A 21,606-nucleotide genomic window follows, 5' to 3' on the forward strand; every position below is an offset into this window, starting at 1 on the left:
TTGGCCCAAGAAAGAATCGATTTATTTTTTTTCCTTTCTTTCCTTTTTTTCCAGTCTTGTTGTTTTGGCACTTTTGGAGTTACAATAGTAATGACCAGAAACACGTCAGCAGAATTGGAACCAGGAAACTGCAGCATAAAAAGCCCAGCCCTTCTTTGTCCAGCTAAGTAGATCTTCTAAAGGTCTTGTCGTATGGGACACTGACTATGTGTTAAATCCGTGCAGTATTAAAGTTAGAATGTGTCTTGAGCAGCTGCATGATAATGTTTACTATGATCTCTAACATGCACAGTTTGCTGATTCCAGGTTCCAGCCCCCGCATCGTGCCAGATTCTTAAACTGGTTCCAGTGTGGTGCCAGACCTGGGACTGACTTCAGTTGATTGGATTGACATCACTGGACCCCCTTCAGTGAGGAGAAGAAGCAGGATTGGGCTCCAGGCAGGCTGTGGTGCTGTGATCCCATTAGGGCACGCTGATTATAAAGGAAAGTGCTGGATTGCAAACCAGCCCCTCTACTTGCTGCTGGCATGTACAACTTGAATGGGTGCGAGAGAGGCAGAGGTGGGGGGCAGGAACAACTGCAAAATGCTTGTGTTATCTTTGTGGAACAGTCTGAAAATAGCTGAGCATATATTATTTAATACAGTCTGGAGATGCTCCTTCTGTAAATAATTGTAATTTTGCTACAATCCAAGCAGGTTTAGCATGTGTTTTACTGCTTGAATGCACGGACACTTAAGTTTTAAGTGTAGTTAACGTGTCCTAAGTGTAACATGCGACATGGCCCTAAGGTGATAAATGCGGGTGGGGGGGTGGAGGCAGAAGGTGGGACAGATTTTAGGCTTTCCTGGGCTCCAAGCAATATGGTGCTACTCTTGCATTACTTCCCAGCTCTTCTACTCTGGCTGTGGTGCTGGCATAATCCACCCATTTACCATTTATCTTTTCTCACCAACATGCCCATATTACTTTGTGTGAATGAAATTACTTTCCTAGACTGGTACAATAATCTGCTACACATCCTTCCTCCACCTCCCTCCTGCCCCAGTACCTGCAGGAATTCAACCAGTTCAAAACACACAGCACTTGTGGACCCTTTATAGCACCCAAGTATCATTTTCCAAAGCATTCAAGTCCCAAGAGAAAAACCATTTATTTTTAAGTGATACTAAGGCTTCACCTATACAGTTTTGCCAGCCTACCTGTGTTGGCTACAGGTATATAAAGTTGCATCCCTTGTTACTGCAGCTATACTAGCAAAAATCCTGCTGTGGATGCTGCTAGGCTGACAGAGAAGGGCTTCTCCTAATGTGGCTTGTATTGTTCATGGGAGATAGCATAACTACACTGGCCAAAACTTGCTTTCTGTTAGCATATGCTGCATTTCACCAGAGGGCTCTGCTCACGTAGCTTTGCAGAGGCTGTATAGTTAGACAAGTCCTTCAGTTCCTATGTAACTAAGGCACTTTTGAAAAGGCTACCATGGCTGCTCTAATGCCACTTTTCTGTCTAGATTATAAAATCCCTTTGGATCCGGAAGTGGGGTTTTGCATGTATTGACATAACACCTCACCTAGCCCAGTGGGACCTTAGTTCTGACATGCAATACAGATGCTGAGGAATAACAACTAGTTTCATTTCAAGTTCTGGGCAATGGATCTGTTGCTGTTTTATTCTAACAGGCTTACTCAAGCCAAGTTACTGTACTATAGAGCAGCCAAGCTTCCCATCCAATTATTCAGATAGTTGTCTTTAAAATTCAAAAGAGCTTAGATGTTAGAAACCTGCTGTGCCTTCTAAGTTACCTCAGAAGGTTATTGTACAAATCAATTCAATACTGACAACATAAAAACTCTGGGGACAAGATGATATAGGTCATATGTGACAGAAACTACAGCTCTGGTCATTTTATTTTTATCTTTGTAAGCTACCCAGTATGGGGGAATGTAGGTAAAATGATACAGCATGGTAACAGAGCCCATAAGAAGAGATTATGTAATGTGTGCACAGTCTAATGTATGGATGGTGGGCATGGTGATGAATGGATGGTGGAATGATTTTTTTTGTTAGCTGTCACTCAACAAGTTTGACTTTTTGACGTCAGATTGATGGCATGACAAGGGTTTGTGGTATTATTTTTTCAGGCTGACATCTTGAGTGCCCGGAATATTAAACTGAAACAGAAGTATTTGTTTGGCTCCCTGGCTGTCAAAACAATACAAGCCTTTGCTTCCCCTCTCTACCATCAAAGCAAAATACTTTGGAGTAGATTTTGACTCCTGGAAACATTAATCTATTTTTGGGACCAACTAGGTATGTTCTCATGAGATATATATATTTTGGTTAAGAAGTTAGAGGTCAAAATTTTCCACAGGGATTCATGATTGTGGGTACCTCAAATGCTGACTGCCCAACTCAAAATACTAGAGAGGAGCCCAGTTTAGAGAATGATCTGACCATCTGTTCCCAGGCTGTTCTAAAACAGTTCATACAGGATAGCTAAAACAACAGTGTCTAGTGGCTTTTGAAAATCCTGGTCACACTGGGTAACTTTCTGTGACCTCCTGGATCATAGTTCCTTAGCATTGTGGCTAGAGGTCTGTGTGAATCTATTCTGATTTGTTCCCTTATGTAGGAGTGCTTGTACACATGATGAAAATTGGCTGTTTTGCAGTTTAATGGTGTCATGCTGTACACATGCGGGGGTTTTTTACAATTTAAATGAGTTTTTTACCTTGCAAACTAAATCACATCATCCACGTGTAGTTTAGTTTGCCACATAGCTATTATTAATGTTGTAGCCTTTTGACAGTTCATGCCCTGCCAACCTCTTGCTGTGGGAGAGGTGGGCTGAAGGCAGCAGTGGCAAGGGGCTGATCCTTTTCTTCCCCCCCACCTTCCCTCAGAGCCTGCCTGCCTCTCAGGCAAGCCCCCAGTGGGGCCCTGGCCTGCAGCGGCCCTCATCCTTCCCTCTGCCATGGTTGCCTGGTCAGGTGCTGCTCAGCACCCACCCGCGCAACTCTGAGGGGTGCCACCACCATGGAAGAAAGGACCAGGGCCCCCTGCAGCTCAGGGGCTGCTCAGCCCCCAGCTGTGGGCAATGTGAGCAGGCTCAGCAAAAAAAAAAAAAAAAAAAGATCGGGTCCCTTAGAATAACAGTAATGGAAGCCTCTAAATTGAAATTATGGGTTTTAATCATCACAATTAAAACCCCACTGGTTCAATTTAGGGGACTAAATCCCCATCACGTGTACAAGCACCCTAGATGTCTGTAACAGAGAGCCTGGGTTCCTTTAAGGTAAAAGCGACCAGACAGGGACCCTGCTGCCTGAAAGGGGCACATCGCTACAGTAATACACATGAGGCTTGGGGTATGGTGTAGGGGAGGTTTTGAAGCCATGCAATTAGCCCCTAAGACTTTGGGTGTCCTGAAGTACACAGTTGACCAAAGAGGCCCAGTTAGGGGCCTGGGACTGGAGAGATTGTGGACCTGTGAATAAGCAGAGCCAGTGTGGTCCAGGGTAGGAGACATCAATCCTACACCAGCTTGGAAGGTGGACCAAGACTGGAATAGTTCTGAGTGGCAGAAGGGTGTTTATAAGTAACTTTCTTGAGTGGGTTACCTGGTGGACTATCAAAGATGAACTGAGAAAGGAAACAGAGGGCACTACATTCATAGAACTGTACAGAGACTCTGTGGAGTGACCCAGTGGCCAAGGTGTGGTCAAGTGTCAAGACAAAGAGACTACCCAGAATATAGTAGAGGTCATAGACTACTTGGACCTCAGAGGGAGGACTTTCAACTGGAGGAGAAGATGGGATGATGAGGAACAGTGGTGATGTATAGGGGGTGCATGTACACCCCCTGAGAGTGTTGATGCACCCCCTGACAGCCAGCTGGCACCGTTGGCGCGATCAGCTGTGAAATGACCCCTCCCCCCCAATCAGCAAGATTGGCTGTGGGAGACCTCCCCCCCCCCCGGTCGCTGACTGGCCACTGGTGGCACCAGTTGCCCATAATTGGGAAGTCCCCAGGGGCAGTAGGATTAGAGATGGGAGGTCCTGGAGGCCTTGGAGTCACCAGAACACACCAGCTGTGGCAAGGTGGGTAACCTGGGATTCTATGTTAGAAGGGTTCATCAATAAGAGATGGGTAAACCTGTGCTTGCTGAACTGGGATGAAGATTAGGGGGAACCAGGTAAGACTGAGCACCCCACACCTTCCCTTGCTTATCAGCTGTAACTAAGGGAGGGAGGTGTGTAACAGAGAGCCTGGGGCTCCCTGTTCCTTTAAGATTAAATCAGCCAGGTAGCACTGCAGGCTAGGCAGGGACAGCAGCTGCCAGTTGCCAGGGCAACAGAGATTTGAGGCAATCAGTAGGCAGCCTGCTGATCAGAAGTGGGCAAGGCTCTGGGAGCATATAAGCTTGGGGCTTGGGCTGGCAAGAATAGGTGGAGGAAGAAAAAATTATTTGGGGGAGCTGAGCCCCCCCAGCAGGTAAGTCTGTGATGGAAGGGGGAAGGGAGGAGAAAGGGCCTTGGGTGGGGCAAATCAAGGCCCCAGTCATGAGGGAGGGAGTGGGGCACAGGCAGGAGCTGGGGCTGAGGTGAGTGGGGCCCCTTCTGGGCTGGGTGGTGGGACAAGCGGAGGTCCCAGGGGCATGTGCCCCCCTGTGGCAGGACACTGTTTGTGCCTGCCATGTTAAGACCTAAGCCAAGCAACCAGCAGGTGCCTGATTGTGGCAGCCATTTTAGATTCAGGGCTGCCTATATAAGCAGAGCATTTTGCTGCTGGCAGGCCAGGCAGCAACATCACTTGGTTGCAAGGCTTCATGGAACACCCTGGAGGTAAGGAAGGAGCTGTAGGGGATGGTCAGGAGGCTCCTGGTCCTGGGCATGACCTAAAACTGCACTCTGCTGGGAATGGGTGGCCTGGTGGGGCTCTCAATGGTGCGGGAACCCCCAGGAAATGCTAGGCCAGTTACCACCCCAGTGAAAGGTGGGTCGGGGCACCTTAACCCCAACTCCCACAACTGGGTGGGTCACCCTCTAGTAGGGTCCAGAGGACAGACCAAGCCAGACCCAGATGGCACAGCGTGTAGTGGCAGTTGAATCCGCCCCACACACAGATTGGGCAGCACGAACCCCCTGGGCCTTCACTTTTCCCACCACCCAGCCTGGCCAGGGCCCCAGTCACCCCAGCCTGTGCTACTTCCTGTGCCCCTCTCCCTCCCTCACCACTGGGGCCTCAATCTGCCCTCCCCCACAATGGTGAGGGAGGGACTGGGGCTGGGACAGGGCTAGGCCCTGCATATCTGGGTCGGGGTGCGGGACGGAACTGCAAGTGACACATCCAGGGGGCACCTGGCACAGGGAGGGGGTGGCAGCTCCTGCCACTGCATGCATCCTGGGAGGAAATGGGAATGTGTGCGCCCTGGATCTGCGCATGGGGTGTGGGCGGGCTGCTGCTGCAGGTTGGGGCGGGGCTGGGCTGATGCCAGGCCCTTCCCAGTGGGGGCTGGGCTGTGGTGTGCTCAGCATTGGGAGGGTGACTATGGTGGGGAGTGGGGCTGAAGCCACCACAAAACTCATTAGCCCCCACAGCTCTCCCTCCCAATGCTGGCACCGCTCACTCCAAGTGCAGTGCAGTGCAGTGCAGCACAGCCCAACTGCCTCCCCCCACCACTGGGAAGAGCCTGGTGCAATCCCTGGCCCCCAGGCTGCTGAGACAGCCTTCCCCTTCTCCCACATGCAGATCTGGGAGCACACGCTTCCACATGCCCTCCTGTGGTGCATGCAGCGGTGGGAGCAGTGCCCCCAGGATGAGCTGCTCGTAAGTAGCCAGTCATCCATGTGCTGGGCTGCCTATCCTGGCTCAGTGCATGCCCTTCCCCACCCCTGCTGCAGCTGCCCAGAGCCCGTGGCCCACTGCCCTGTGTTTGTGGTGGCTAAGCCCTGTTAGCCCTGACCTTCTGACACCTATGCTGGCAAGCTAGTTTAGCTCTGTCAGCCACAGGGTTAGGAGCTCCTGACCAGGAGAGCTACCCAGGAATGCTACACTGTCTGCTTTGTTGCCTCTAGGAAGCTCAGAGAGCTCACAAGGAGCCCAGGCTGGGAGGTTATGGCAGCACAACAGGTGACGGAAGGTTTGCCTCTTAAAGGGGTAGAGGTCTGCTTCTGCTGTTGTTTTTTTATATTATGGCCAGGGGCTTATATTATGTTATAGTTACACTGGTGGTTTAGTTTGGGACTGTAATGGGTGGTATCCAGAGGTCGCATTAGTGACCAAAGGCACACAATCACCTTGAGCCCTGCCAGGGGCAGGCTCAAGGCACAAGCAGCTGTTGAACCCAGAGTGGGCAGAGTGTAAGGCTGCAACGCCAGTCAGGGGCCTGGTGCCTGAGAGCCCGGTACAGCCAGACAGGGGCTAGAGGCCCAGGAGATGGGGGGTCAGGGCCCTGGCACCTAAGATGGGTGCAAGCGGAATGTGGCCAGGGGCCTTGTGCCCAAAAGGGTCAAATATCATTACAGTAACATCCATGAGGCTTGGGGCCTGGTGTAGGTGAGGTTTTGGAGCCACGCAATTAGCCCCTAAGGCTTTGGGTGCCCTGCAGGGCACAGTTGACCAGCAGCCCAATGAGGGGCCTGGGGAATAGTAAGGACCAGTAGGGTGCTGGGAAACCCTAGCAGGGGTTCAGTTGAACTGGGGCCATATGAAGGCCTGTAGGCAGCCCTCCCTACTATCATTATTGTCACATCAAGGTATGGCAGGTGAGAAGGGAAGGTGCCCTAGGAGTGGAGCAGCATGGTAGCAGAGACACCACTGCATGTCACGGCTGCCCCTGGGACCCAAACATGCTACAGTATCTCACTATGGTATGTGGAGTGGGGCATAAAATACTTGTTTGGATGCATATTTCTTATCAGATCATCAGGTCAGCTCTCATCCTTGAATCACTAAATTATATTATTATTATTTATCACTTTTATTACGATAGCACTTAGGGGCAATTAAGAAATGAGGTACCTTTTGGCAAAGTGCTGTAAAACACCTAAGAAGCAGCAGTCTTTGTCTTTGTCTTGGAAAGCCTAAGTTCCAAACAGAGGAAACAGTGTAGGAGAAGAGGTACATACAGGTGGGGTGAGAAGTGCAATGGCGGAAAAGATGGAAGTCCAGATGGGTTGAGGGAGTAAGACACAAGCTTGTTCAACCTTAGGGTGTCTCCATGGCACAGGTCTTGGAGTGCTAGAGTGGAGGGATGACCCCAACTTCTTTAACTTAGTATGAAAGTAAGAGCTGAAATGTGATAACATTCTTAGAAGCACCGAGATTTTCCCCATAAAACTGTTTAAAGGAAGAGATGGGGAGAAAAACCACAGAGATTTTGGCCAGACCACACCGGAGGTACAGTTGGAAAAATCTTGCATTTTGAAGGTTTAAAATTTCTATTTATTCAAAGTTTTTTATTTTAAAATTAAAGTTCCGGTTTAAAAGATTCCCTCCTCCATCCCACTCCCCAACTGGAAGATTTCCTTTTTATTGAAAAATATGCCATTATTTGGAAAAGTAGGGTTTTTACCAATTGCCTGGGAAGAATACATATATAATTATATAAGATTATCCTAATGGAAGTTTGCAGCTGTACTGTGATGCTAATAGCATGCAGAAACTTTTATGCTTCAAGTTGTTTGGCAAAAGTTAAGAAACTTTATATATATTTTAAGTTAACCATAAAGTAAATCCAGATGGTTCTCTCTTGCACAGACAAGCAGTCTTCAAACTAGACATCTAGTTATAGCCTAGCTGTAACTTGTTTTGATTACTGCAAATAAAAAGACAAAAGTTTTCAGTGACTAAGGGCCCAATTCTACAAAATGTTAAGTGCCCTTGACTGTCTTTTGAAGTCAACTAAAGCTCACACAGGAAGACCTAGAATTTGTATGACAACATGCATATGAGAGTACAGTTTATTTGTACTGAGGTATTGCTTAATGTCTAAGATCTAGGTCTCGTTGTGGTAAGTGCCGTATATACATAGAACAACAACAAAAAAGGCAGTCTCTGCAGTAAGTGGTTCACAATCTAAGTTTTAATTTGCTTCTGCTCTCTTCCACTGTAAGAGCTATTACAGTATTACTTTGGGATTCTTGCTTGTTTTATGTACGCTGTATTCAACCTTTACTTCTTACTTTAAAAGATTATATCTTTCAACAAGAGAAGAAAAGTAAAAGGGCAAGACTTGTAAAAATGATATATATATCACTTTAACATGATGATCCAAACTTTTGTAATAGAGCTCTTTATCTAAGAAGGGTCAACTCATTATTGTAAAACGCGATTATAGAAATTACTGGAACACTAGGCTACTTCCTTACTGGTCCACTTTCACCCCAAAAAGTAACAGCTCCAAGTCTAGTGAATGATCATAGATCTTGTCTATGTAAACCAGTATATTTATTCACAGGCAAAAGAATTTTTGCTATTTTGAAGCCACCACCATGAGTTAAAATGGTTGGTCCTGGTTTGTAAGAACTGGATGAATTTATTAGAACATTGCAACTAACAGTTGCAAAGATGCGGGCAGGGCTTAATTTTCCTCCCTCCTGATCAGAGACAGCAATATAGAATCAAAACAAGGTAATGTAACACTAAGATAAAGATTTGATGCCACCTATTGGTGAAGTTGCTGGCTGCAAACCTTACCTCAAATAGAAATTTGGTAGTGGTAAATAGGCGATAGCTGATATTACTCTAAATTAAGATGAAAATCAAAGCTGTTTTGAATCAAGGAGAGTCATATAGAAAGCAAGGAAAAGATGTAAATGTTTACCTTAAAATACATCTGGTTATAAGCTGAAACACAAAATGCTGTGTAGTGTTAGACACTAAATAAACACTTCCATTGGAAACATATTAGAAACCTCTCCATAATGGTCATGATTATAAGTGTAACATTTTAAAAGTCCTAATATACTAAAGGGGAGAAAAATTGAAAAGTCCAGCCAAAGGTAATTGATGAGACCAGCAGAAAGTTTACTCAAATCTTTGTTTATTTGAATGGTCCCTCAATGTCAAATAATCAGAAGTCATTTACTTTGCATGGGAACGAATTGGTAAACATTGTTCCTGATCTGCATATTGTTGGCACTTAAGGAAAATGATAAGTGCTTTCTCTTTCATTGCATTATTTTCTCAGTGAATCATGAGCCAAATGTTTTTGTATATAACAATAGGTATTATTCCCCAAGGTAAAACAACAAAGAAAATCCAGCATCAGATTTTAGCAAGAAAGGTAATTTGGATTTTGCTTAATTAGAGGGATTTACTGAATGGTATGTTGCATGTCTGTGCCACACAGAAATGATGGTTGTATTTCTAGCCTGGGACCCAGCAAGCTGCTATTGGGAGCTAGGAAGAAATCTCATGGAAGGAGAGAGTTTTTAACCATCTGAATTTATGATAGTCTCTCTGTTTGTTTGAGTTGGTACAAGTGCAAGAGCCCTGAGAGAAGGGCCATCTAGGTCTGTGATTTTCCCCATAGTGTTATTAGGAAACAGGTGCTGGGGGATTCTTTCTTACCTGGGGATATAGGCAGTGGGAGGCCAGGGCTAATGGGGCTTAGCCCCCACAAACTGGGCTGCCGACCGCAACTCCAGTGCTGCCACCACCACCACCACCACAGCGCGCACAGCACCAGAGCACGTTGGCCCAGGAACAGCCCTGCAGGAAGGAAGGGTGGGGTCAGGTGGGCACGCTCCATACCACCTAGCCCGCCCCAAATAATATTTTCTAGTGCTGCTTATGCCTGGAGAACAGACTGAGGACATGGTGGAAAGACAAGAAAGAGTTTGAAGACTGTTAGCCTCCTCTCAATAAAGCATTCTGGGAATGTGAGGAATCTGGAGGCCTGTATTATCCAGTTTCACCTACCTCTCTTTCAGTCCTGTGGAAAACAGCAATGAAGGAGTAGAGATTGTTGAAAAACAAAAGACCTGAGAGTGAGAAGAGCATTAACTAGTGAGTAAACTACTTTTGCAGTCAATTGGGCCGCCTGATATACGTTGAAAGCTAATAGTCAGAGTTAAAACACCAGAACAATGATTCTCAACCAGGGTGTCCTTTTAAGTATACACCTACACATGATCACAAGTAAACACCTACACATGATCACATGAAAAATCCAGAGGCTTCCAATAGGAAACTATAGTGTCAAAAATCCTGATCTGTTGTGGCCTTTCTGAGTACTTTGCAACAAAAGAATTGCTCTATTACTTTTTTTCTGTAATCAAAAAATGAGTGAAAGCTAAGAGCTGACTTTCCGGGAGGGATACTTCGAATCTAGAAAGGTTGAAAACCAATGGCTTTCTTGGTATATAGGCTAGCATTGTTAAGGCACACCAATTTCTGTAGTGAATTTCAACACACACAGTAGTGATGTGGCTACTATCGAGTTTGCTTGCCTTTGAATCCTCTGACTGAATAACCAGGTACCTATTTACAGCCAGGTCAGGGGCACCTTAACTGAGTATCATGTGAATGGCAGTACAAGTAAAACAATGTTGCCACCATTACAGGGACTTTATCCTTAACATACCAGAACACTATACATAGCATTGTGCTTAATCAATCTGCTTGATGACAAATTGGGAGGTTGCCACAGTTTGTTTCCTCTCTCATTGTTCACCAGGGCAAGGAGGTTTTCATTTCATTCTCTACATCATTATTCACATCTTGCTGCTGCAATTCCAGACATACGAGCCAATGCATTCCCTGAGCACAATGTTAAAAAAGAAGTGATATTTGGTATGCAAGTCTAATTTGAAAGTTTTATCCAGGCACGCTGAGTGCAGATTTCATGTCAAAGTAACCTCATATGGTGCACTGAATGCCAAACCTAGACTTTTATACAAAGTAAACAGCCAGGAAATGTATTGCTGCTTGCTGTTCTTTCACTACAAGTTTCAGGTGCATTGGCAGTGCAGGGCAGAAGAATATAGGAATTGCCATAGTGGCCAATGGCACTGACAGTATTTATGGAAAAAATGTATATCTAATATCCTGTAGTGGAGGTTGAGCTAAGGCTGTTGATATATGAAGATTTATTTTTCTCCCAAAATTGGTTCTTCTTTTTAGTATTTACAACCATGTCTGGCAGTTTGTGTTATGCCTATGAACATTGAACCATTCTTGAATCCTGTTAAGCTCTTTGCCTTATGATAGATATCTTGTATCAATGAGTTACACAGACAAAACAGCATGAAAAAGTTTTTCCTTTTATCAGTTTTGCATTTGCCACCTTCTTGCTACTGTTAATGCTGGAGTTGTTCTCTTATTTTATCTCTGGCGCAGTCATTCTAGGACTTCCAACCAGCATAGACTTAAACAAATATATTTATGGTGCATCTACATTTTGCCCTATGTCGCCATAGTGACGCGCTACATTGCTGTATGGCATGCTACGGTGACGAAGTGATCATGCGGGTCTACACGTAATTGGCAGCTATGTCACCATAGTGGTGCGCTCCCCCTGTTTTAGTGCATTGTTATGGTGACATAGCAGCAAAATCTAACCGTGTGCTGTGCATACAGTGAAGAAGGGGAGTTTACTGTACCGCGCTAAAGCATGGTGCCGTAACAGCACCGCCATATAGCAACGTGTAGACATGCCCTTAACGTAGTAAGCAAAAATGTCAAAATGGTGCATCGGTGTTTGTGTTATGGAATAGTTTCCAGAATCTCTAAGATAAGAAAATTTCAAAGTTATTTGCCATAAACCCTGGAAAACGATACACCCTTACAAGGAAAGAATGTAGGTCTGATGGGTTTGTGCTGTTGTAAGATAGAAAGAAATAGAAGCTGTTGCACTGCAAGAGATGGCAAAGTTGTCTAATAGATTGAATTCTATCTTAGTAGACAAGGGACAAGGATTTCTTATGGTGATATCTTTTAGTGGACCAACTATGTAGTTGGGATAAAATTAGACAGGCCTTTGAATGCAAGACATTTCTAACTAAGAATGTCTTGCATTAAAAAGCTTGTCTAACTTTAGCCCAGCTATATAGTTGGTCCACTAAAAGATAGCACTGTAAGAAATCCTTGTGTCTCATACTTTCTAGACTATCATGGCTACAACATCACTCTCATGCTATCTTAATAGATGGCTTTCAACTGCAGCTGTTTATGGGTCTTGGTGATATTGGACTACAGAACACAAATTCTTTAAGAAATTAGGGAGAACTAAAAAATGCCTTGGGGCTTTGAAGTAGTAATTATCATCCACACACATAGGAAGGGAAGATCCTCTCAACTCTAAGAAGTACTATGGAATGAATGAGTTTGCCTGGCACTTGCATCAAAGGTTTATATTAGTAATTTGCTTAAGAGATTAAAAATGAAATATGAGGGAATTACTGAAGAAGAGCAAGCTGATGTTTTTCTTCTTGCAGAGGGAAGAACAATTAAGCATCTCTTCTGTTTGAAAGTGATTACAGAAAAGCTTTCTGACAACCTTGAGTGAAACTACAGTTGCATCTTGGCCTCAGTGACATCAAATAAGGATTTGATTCATTGAGACCTGATTGGATCTGTCTAGTATCAGAGATGGGTGACTTTGGCTAAGGTGCAAATAAAGCTTTTCCTTTGCAAAACTGAAATCTTAGGATCACTGTGTTGCTAGACCATAAAATGTATCGTATATCTTGGATTTCATAAATATAGTATTTAAAAAAGTCTCTAAGAAACATATCTTTCAGTTTGCTCTCATTCTAGTCCAATATACTTTTAAAGAGGTGGGTAAGTGAGCAAAAACTCATTTGGGAGAGAGGTAGTAATCTTTAGACCATAGCTCTGAGTATTGGGACTTTTATTCTTCACCCATTCTCTCTTACACACTTTGACACAGGGGACGTCATCTATTTTCTATGTGTAATTATTTCTATTTTTGTTGAACTTCACAGGGGAGTGGTGAGTGCTGTATGTTGTAATTAACATAAAATTATTTAAATGAAGGGTATTTTATTACTGCTAAGTGATGAAAAGCAAGAAAGACAAATATCATAAACAGTATCACCATTAGCATAATTCTGTTCCAACTGGAATAAAATGTACTGAACAGACTCTTGGAAAAATGCAGCTGCTTCGAAACTGTAATGGAAAAGCAATGGTCATTCTGAAGGATGGCCATAAAATCCTATAGTGGGTTATGTGTTTATGGAAAAGGGCTGCAAAGGCAGTTGGAGAGACTGTCCCCCTTCATAAAGGTGAAAATCCTGGATAAGGATTAAAAAAAGCAAAGTTTGATCCATAGATGTAGTTGATTATATCTGGAAGGTAGACATTTTCATTTGCTACTCTCATGCCTTTTACTTTCAGTGGTATATAATAATAATGAATAAGCTGCATCCATGAACTTTTAGCTTTTTTGTTTTATAAATCTGATACAGACTACAGAGCTGAACCTGAAAGTTGCAACATGATCATTTCTACTTCAACAAGTATTAAGGACTTGCCTTCTTTTAAGAAGCAGAAATACATGTGATATAAGGAGCATATTCCAGTTGGATTGGGACAGAGAAGAGAAGGCTTTCCAGTTGAAGACAGCCAGCCAGAGGGACTGCAGATGATTTCATGGTATTTAATGCCAGAAGAGATGATTCTAATCAACTTGTTTGACCTGTTGCAGAACATGCATTTAGACTATTACCCAGTAAATCGTAGATACCATTTTTAAAAAGTATATTTTGGATTCAGAGACTTCAATGCATTTCATAGACTTGCTGAAAATAACCACAGGAATATAGGAAGAATATGGTAAGGTAGAACTGAGAGTGAAACCCCTGGGTTATTAAGTCCAGACTCCTTGGATTGTAGACAGCACATCACATAGCCCTTTCTGGGCACATCTACATTGAACACGTTAATGCACATTAACCTTGTGTCTTCATAAGCCCGCCTTGAATCCACATTAAAAATGGTGAAATTAGGTTAAAAATGCGTAAATTTGATACCTGCAAATGCAGCTGTAACCCATACTGGCACACTAAACCGGGCACTATGCTGGATTCCAGATCCCAGGGTGCCCTGGGAGCCCCCTCAGGCAGGTCTGTTGACTGAGGTGTCCCGTGGAGAGGTGTGTCCCTCACCCTTACCACCCAAGAATTTACTCTAAGCCCAATAAACAAATTGGTTTCTTTATTATATACAAATATATACACAAAAGAAATGACTAAGCAACAAATATATATATAAAACCATAGGTAACAATAAAACCAACAACCTGAATACAATCTACAAATGCAACAGTAAGTAAACAATTCCAACACACATGGGGGGAGCGGGGGGGGGGGGGGGGGAGTCCCACCTGCGTCACACAGCTTCAACAGTTACATTCACCTGATTATTACCTTTTAAAAACAGTTTCCCTTAGGATTAAAATCCATTCCCATTGCAATAAATAGCACCACCATTATTGTCATGATCCACCACTAGATGGTGGGGACGAGGCTCCTGTTGCTCCAGGGACTCTGAACTCCCTTCTTGAGACTGGCTGCAGTGGGACAAGCCTCCAGTCTGGTGATGTGGGCAAATGGCTTCCTTTTATTTCTCCTGAAATAAACCATCTGCAAACTCTGTGGGGTTAGGTGTCCCCTCACACCCCCATGAGGTTTGTGCCACTTCAGCCCACTCCTCCTCTGGGGCTGTCTCCCTTCCCAGCACTTACAACCGCAGACAGGGGTCCGCCTCCTCCCTCCCCCGGCAGGTTTTGGTTCCTGCAGCCCCGTGCTCAGACTGGGCTCCCTCCCACAGGTCTCTGACCTGGCAGCTTCTCCCAGCTTTTAGCCAGCCTACCAGCTTCTGCTAACCATTCCTTTCCACACTTCCCCTGGGGCTCCTGTGTCTTGAAGCTGCACAGCTCCATATCTGGTGGGGAAATCAGCTCCTCATGGGGCAACACAGGATCTCTCTTGTCCTGGTATCTGCTCCCTGAGCAAGTTTCAGTTCCCGTTCCAGAGGTGGGGGAGCTGCATCGCTACCCCCTTCGCTATAGACTTGAATCAGATCCTCTTCTCTTCCTCTTTTCCTGCTTTTCAACTGTTTTATGGTGCAAGCACAGCCAATCAGAGCCTTCATTTTGCATTCAGCGCTCTAGTCGCAGTGCGAATGGTCCAATAAAAAGCATGCATGGTGCACAGCATGCTTCCGGTTCCTAAGCACGGAACGCCCACTTAGCTTGCAGCGAAGCGAGCCATGCAGCTGTTACACAGTTATCAAATTTAGGTGTGATTAGTTAAAGCACATTAACTCATATGTAGACACAACCTGGCATTAATTTTAGTGTCAGGTCTGCCTAGCCACTAGGGGCACATAGCAGGGCTGCAAGGACTTGGCACTAGCAGTGACAAGTCTCTGCACTTATAGACACCTGCCAAAAATTGCTTAATGTGGATTATCTTAATGCACATTAAATTTAGTCGTGTTTAAATGTGCGTGTAGATGTGCCCTCTAAGTACTTTTTAAGCTCCACCTTAAAAGCAGTTAAGTTCAGCCCTCATTACTTCTATTGGATGGTGTCTGAGACCCTCAGTCTCAGTAGTGTAAAACCTTATTCTAATTTCCTGCCTAGTTTTAATCATAGCCAGCCAATATCCAATAGCCAGCCTGTTTGTTCTTGTTCCAGTTCTTTAACTGAAACAACTCCCTTATGTTTACCTCTTGATACACCTGCAGACAGCATTCTCACTGCCCCACAGCCTTCATTTTGCTAAAGTAACCAAGAGATAAGCTGTCCATTCCCCTGATTATCATAGTTAACTCTTTGCAGTATCTATTTCAGTTTGGGGTCATCTTATTTGAGTATGGTGAGCCAAAACTATACACAGTATTCCAGATAGTGTAGGATTATTTTTCACCTGCTTATCACATGAAAACTTGTCCTCTTTGAGCCTTGTTGAAGAGAATTTCATTAGAGGGACTAATCCCTTTTTCTCAGTGGGTCAAGACAATAATAAAAGGTACCATTTGAATTATAAGCAAGGCAAATTAGACAATAAAATCTTTAGATAGGGTTGGCTATAGACATGACATGATAAAGGGCCACAAAATACTCTGAATTCTGTATTTGGCTACATCATATTTCATGGTTGAAGAAGCTGGAAAGAGCAAAGCTCACCTGCCTTTTTTTGGCTATGTATTTTATAAATAAAAATAAATGTGACATCGTATTCTGATTGTGGCACATCATATGCAAAGCTGAGGTGCATGTGATATAAATCTAAAAGTTCTTTAATGATTTTCCAAAATGATTTAAATGCTGGTCATAAGCATCATTATTAGATCTTTCAATGACACTGTGATGAAAATCTAGAGTGAGTGTTAAAAAAAAAAAATTCTTTATTTGCAAGCTTTCAGGCACACATGCCCTTCCTTAGACATAGGAGGGTGCAAAGATTGCAAAAATTTCTCTCAGGTGGAAATAAAAATTCATATTTCACAGGATCTTACACCACCTTTCAGCTGTCTTTGAAATATGAATTTTTACTTCCACCTGGGAGAAATTTTACAATCTTTGCACCCTCCTATGTCTAAGGAAGGGCATGTGTGCCTGAAAGCTTGCAAATAAAGATTTTTTTTTTTTTTATAACTATCTAATTGGTCTAATAAAACACATCACCTTCCCAAGAGTTCTCATTACTTTTGCCTGCAGACCAACACGGCTACAACTTGTATCCCTGAAACATGGAAGATATTGAAATTAGCCATTTTGAAAGGAAAACATAATTTTACAAGAAAGAAGCAAAATTCAACACTTTCAGACATGAAAGATGGCACCCTTGCTCCAGCCTTTTGTTTTGAGTCAAATTTGCATGTTCACAGAGCAGTCTCAACACAGGAGAAATTCCTTGCCCAGGAAAGCCTTCCATCACTCATCACTCCTGTGAAATATGAAATATCATAACAAGGAAGAGGTATAATTCAACATCCTGCTTGCCATAAGTCAGCTCTGAAGTGAACAAACTGCTCCAACTTTTCCAACCAGGAGATCTTACACCACATTTCAGCTCTCCTATGAGATACGAATTTTCATTTCCATTTGGGAGAAATTTTACAATCTTTGCACTCTCCTATGTGTGAGGAAGTGTTCGTGTGCCCAAAAGCTTGCAAATAAAGAATTGTTTTTGTAACTATCTAGTTGGTGTAATAAAAGATATCATCTCTGCAAGAGTTCTGATTATTGTGCAAGTCCAGAACCTTTATAAAGACACTACTACACTCTGGTAATGTTCTAAAGCAGAAATTTCATTTTTTTTCATATTGTGAAGCCCCTTCCCTTGCCCATGATCAGATGACATTCCTGAAGCTACTTGGATGAAATGGGGAAATCATTATGTATTTCTTAACTGTCTGCGGCATGATGTTATTTTCTTTTAGTAGTAACCATCAATCCCCCTGGATCATGGTGTATACATAAGGCCACACAGACCTTTGATGCATATGCCTGGGCAGGAATTTTTTGAGGAATGGAGGCTGCCCAGGTTTACCATCCTTCAGGCCACTGAGACAGACTCCACAGAACAGACTGAATCCAGATGTTTGGTGCTTCCATGGCTGTAGTTGTATAAGTATCTGGGAATTGAACCCAGGTCTCCTGTGTGGCAGGCAAGGATTCTACCACTGAACCACAGGGAACTCCTTTTTCTTTTAGTAAAAAGTATTTAATTGTGTACCAGACTTATCTTTTGAGCTCTGGATGAGATCTGGGCTCAAGATTTTGTAATTCCGATTAGTGGAGCCCATCTGCCACTCAGAAGCAAGCCAGGGTAAGCAAGGCCATGCCCTTTTCCTGAAGGGAGGGGGCAAGGAGCAGTTTGGACCTGGTTCAAGACTGCACCCTGCCAGGTCCAGAGAACTTTGGAGGTGGAGCCCCTGGAGTGTGTAGAAGGAGAGCGTGCTTGACACGCTGGGGAGAGAGAGATGCAGTGAGGGATGGCAAGGAGAGAGGAGCTCTGGAGATAACCATCCTCAGGACCCCACCTGAGCCTCGACAGTGTGCAGATTGGTGCCTGGTGCTCAGGCTCTAGGAGCTGCTCGAGGCAGCTTGAGTCTGTGATCCCACCAAGTGGTTGGGTGGGCAGTATGTGGATTGGCGCATGGAAAGCTGGTCCTGGAAGCAGCTTGAGGCTGCTCGGGCACCACCCAGTGTGCACACCGGCACACAGAGAGCCAGCCCTGGGAGCTCAAAGCTGCTCAAGTTAGCCCTGGCTCTAGGCTGAGTAGCTGGAGCCCCACAGTGTGGCTCCACATTAAACTAAAAGACCCCTGGTGCCCAGAGCAGGACCCAGGAAAGGAAAGAACCCCCCCCAATAATGGCTTACTCCTATGGGAGTGCCCTGGGTGCCCAGTGCAGGGCACCAGGCCATCGAGAGGAACTGGAGACTCTGCCGGAGAGAGGCCCTCATGGGACTGGCAACCAGGGGATGAGCCTTGGCTGCTTTAGAGCGGGAGCGGGAGTTACTGGGGAAGTGGATCCCCCAGGGGAGGTGGGCTTGGGAGTGGAGGGTCTGGAGCCTCCACCCTCCTCCATTGTGGAAGGAGGTATGTCCACATCCCGGAGCCCTAAAGGGAAGGGGCTCCAGGGCACACCCTGTAGGGTGCTGAGTGTGCCCCCATATTTTGTGATTGTTGTTGTTTTGTACTGTAGAGGTTAATATAGTTATGGGTACTCCTTAAGGGAGCTTATATGGGTTTATCTGTCTTCATTGCCTATATGTGTTTATTGTCTATTATTGGAACTTACCTGTATTGTTGCCTGTGTACATCAATAGGATTGCTACCTCAACCTACCTGGGTTTATCTAAGTTGATGTTCATATGTGTTTATTGTGTTGATGCCTTGACTTACCTGTTCCAAAGTGTTAATGCTATTTCTGTGCAAGGGGGTTAATTATTGCATATGCTGTGAATCACCCGGTTCATGTTTTTGCAGTCCCTCAAAGTGGTGCAATATATCAATTGCAGATTATTGTATAAGGTGTCACATACCAATTTTACTGTAAATATTTAATGTTTCTTATTCATATTTATTTATTGTAGCAATAAATGTGTATATAGTTGAGCGCTTTGTCTTGGCCTGGCTCTATAGAGAGCAGAGGGAACTGCTCCCAGGTGGCAGGCCCCTCTCTTGGCACACTTGTCTGACCACCATCCCTTCCACTGGTGGACAGGGCACACCCCTGGGTGTACCCGGGCTACAATTGCAATGACCTTTTAGGGGTTCATCTCATCTCTATCCACCTTTCAAATTTCTTCTGTTTCTATAAGCAAGGGAACTTGGTTGGCCAGCCACCAGCCAGTTTGCAACTTTAGAGTTGAAGCCTTATACATCATATAACAATGACAATAAAGTTCTCTTAGTCTTTACTGAGGAGTACCTTAGCTATGTAGTGATGATCAGTACCATAGTCCAGATTGCATATACCAGTATTTATTTAAATAAAAGTGGGGGAGGAGGTGACATCTTCCAACATGTTGCATGTTCTTCTTCCACCCTTCCACAAGTTCAGAAATATGTGGTCTTTAAGTCCATCTCTATTGGCATTTAAGCAAGATTTTGGTTTTTAGTTTCTCTGAATTAAGTTTATTTGTGTTATATTTCCCATTTTTGTCCTAAAAAGCAAATGGTAAATTAGTTTTTAAAGGTGAGCATTGCATATTTCAAAGGAACCCATTTGTAAGAAATAAAACAATGTTCCAAGTGAAACATCATTTTCTCTCAACTTTGTACCTGAAGATTCATTTATCTATTGATATATGCTCCTGAAAAGATAACTTCAGGATCAGGCAATTCATACAATATCTTATGGGATATTATAGCTAAATCCCTCTTCCAAGACTGCCTTATATAAAACTTATTATTATATGGTCTTTCCAGATATCAAAAAATTGATTGGATGTGCCTGTTTTTGTAAATGATTCCTTTCAAATTGATGCACAAATACGTTTCATTGGTTTATTCATTATGACTTGGGAGCTGGTCAAATTTCCACTTTGTGTTAGGAATCATCTTGGATATGACTCAGTCTCATTGTTACTGATGTTTCATCAAGGACAGTCCCTCCTAAAGAGCAAGGCTTAAGGTAGCTAACAAAAGAATCTATTCCATACAAGTCCCAACATTATGGAAGTAGCGAATGCCATTATATTTGTATTCTTTAGCTTTATTTCTCATTTAAAGTTGTAGTCAAGTAAATGAAAAAGAATATTCTTTTAGCTACTTCAGCATCAGTACATTTTTGTGGTATACTGGTTGGCAGTGTTCCAGGTCTTGTAACCTTATTATATCTCCTGGTATAGTATGTCTCTTAAATTTCCATCTCCATTATATAAGACTCTCAGGTTTCATTTTTTTTAAAGTAAGCTTATAGCCCTAGTAGAAAGAAGCCTGTGAATATAAACCTTACAGGCAAATAAAAATAACTCAAATTCTCATGATTTATAAACCAACCTCCTGCTTTTGGAGCGTGACACAATTTTAGATTGGTTGGGGTGGCTGTGCAACAGTTTTTGTTCTATTTACAAACTGGTGTATCATGTGTGTCTTTCTGATTTCAAATGTGGCTTGGCATCCAACATTTTCAATTTGTTACTATTGCCATGTTAAGCTTAAAGAAAATTCTGGGCCCAAAGAAGCCCAGGTGGTTTGAAATATGGATTAGGATCTGACTTTTGTGGCTCAGGCCCATCTGCATTATTTACTAGTTCTTTAAGATGTTAAAGCATTGATTGCATAAGTTTATTGCTGTGTTTGTTTGTTTTTTAATATTTGGTGTATACTACAGTAATTAAAGTACGGTTCTCAGCACTTCATATTATAGTGTTTGATTATCCAGAAAAAATGATTATACAGATTGATGATGAAGCTAATTCTGGATAATTGACATTATGCTTGATATGTATATGTTAATTTATTGCCTTTTTGGGTCATTGTGTTCAAGTCATTCTGCACTTTCCTCAAATGGTAGTTCTTAATTCTAGGCAGACTGTCTAATGGTGAAACATTTTATCAAAAGGCTCAATGCATTCTGGGATTTCTCTTGTGATGCAACATGGGATGACCCCTGGAATATGTTGGAATTCGAGGACTGTGGATAAAAATATAATAATCTCATAAATCCTTTCCTGCTATCCCCGAATTCATTTAATTAACAGCCTTGGAGAACTTCCTTCCTGCAGTGCTGTAGTTCAGCTAATGTTTCTAGGATAGTTACCAAAACCACCTTGAACTTTATCAGATCGCAGTTAATTGACACAGCAAAGCTTTGTGAAATATTCCATGTATGAAGAACTTAGTTACATAAGCAATCCCAGTCCCCTAACAATACGCAGTGATAAGTGCTGAAGTTGTGTGACTGAATTCTTTTTTTCCAAGTGTTGTCCAAACATTGATATGAAATTCAACAAATAGTATAGAGTGTAAAGAAAGTAAATTTTCAAATATCTTTCATTTAAGTTGTCTGTGGTACAGTTAGTAGCTGGATTTGGAAATTTGATAATTGGGCAGAAAGTAGAAAAAGTGGAATTGCACCTTATAGACTAACTAAATCAGTTA

At 43.3% G+C, this 21,606-nt stretch overlaps 1 long non-coding RNA gene across 1 annotated transcript; it reads left to right on the forward strand.

Annotated features, from left to right (window-relative positions):
• The first annotated feature begins 4,592 nt into the window (after window positions 1-4,592).
• LOC109285618 (uncharacterized) lies at window positions 4,593-13,984 on the forward strand. Its single transcript, XR_009462996.1, has 2 exons — window positions 4,593-4,850; window positions 13,446-13,984. It is a non-coding gene; the product is annotated as an uncharacterized LOC109285618 (long non-coding RNA).
• Window positions 13,985-21,606: the final 7,622 nt, after the last annotated feature.

The sequence above is a fragment of the Alligator mississippiensis genome, chromosome 6 (assembly GCF_030867095.1).
Source record: "Alligator mississippiensis isolate rAllMis1 chromosome 6, rAllMis1, whole genome shotgun sequence".
NCBI lineage: Eukaryota > Metazoa > Chordata > Crocodylia > Alligatoridae > Alligator > Alligator mississippiensis.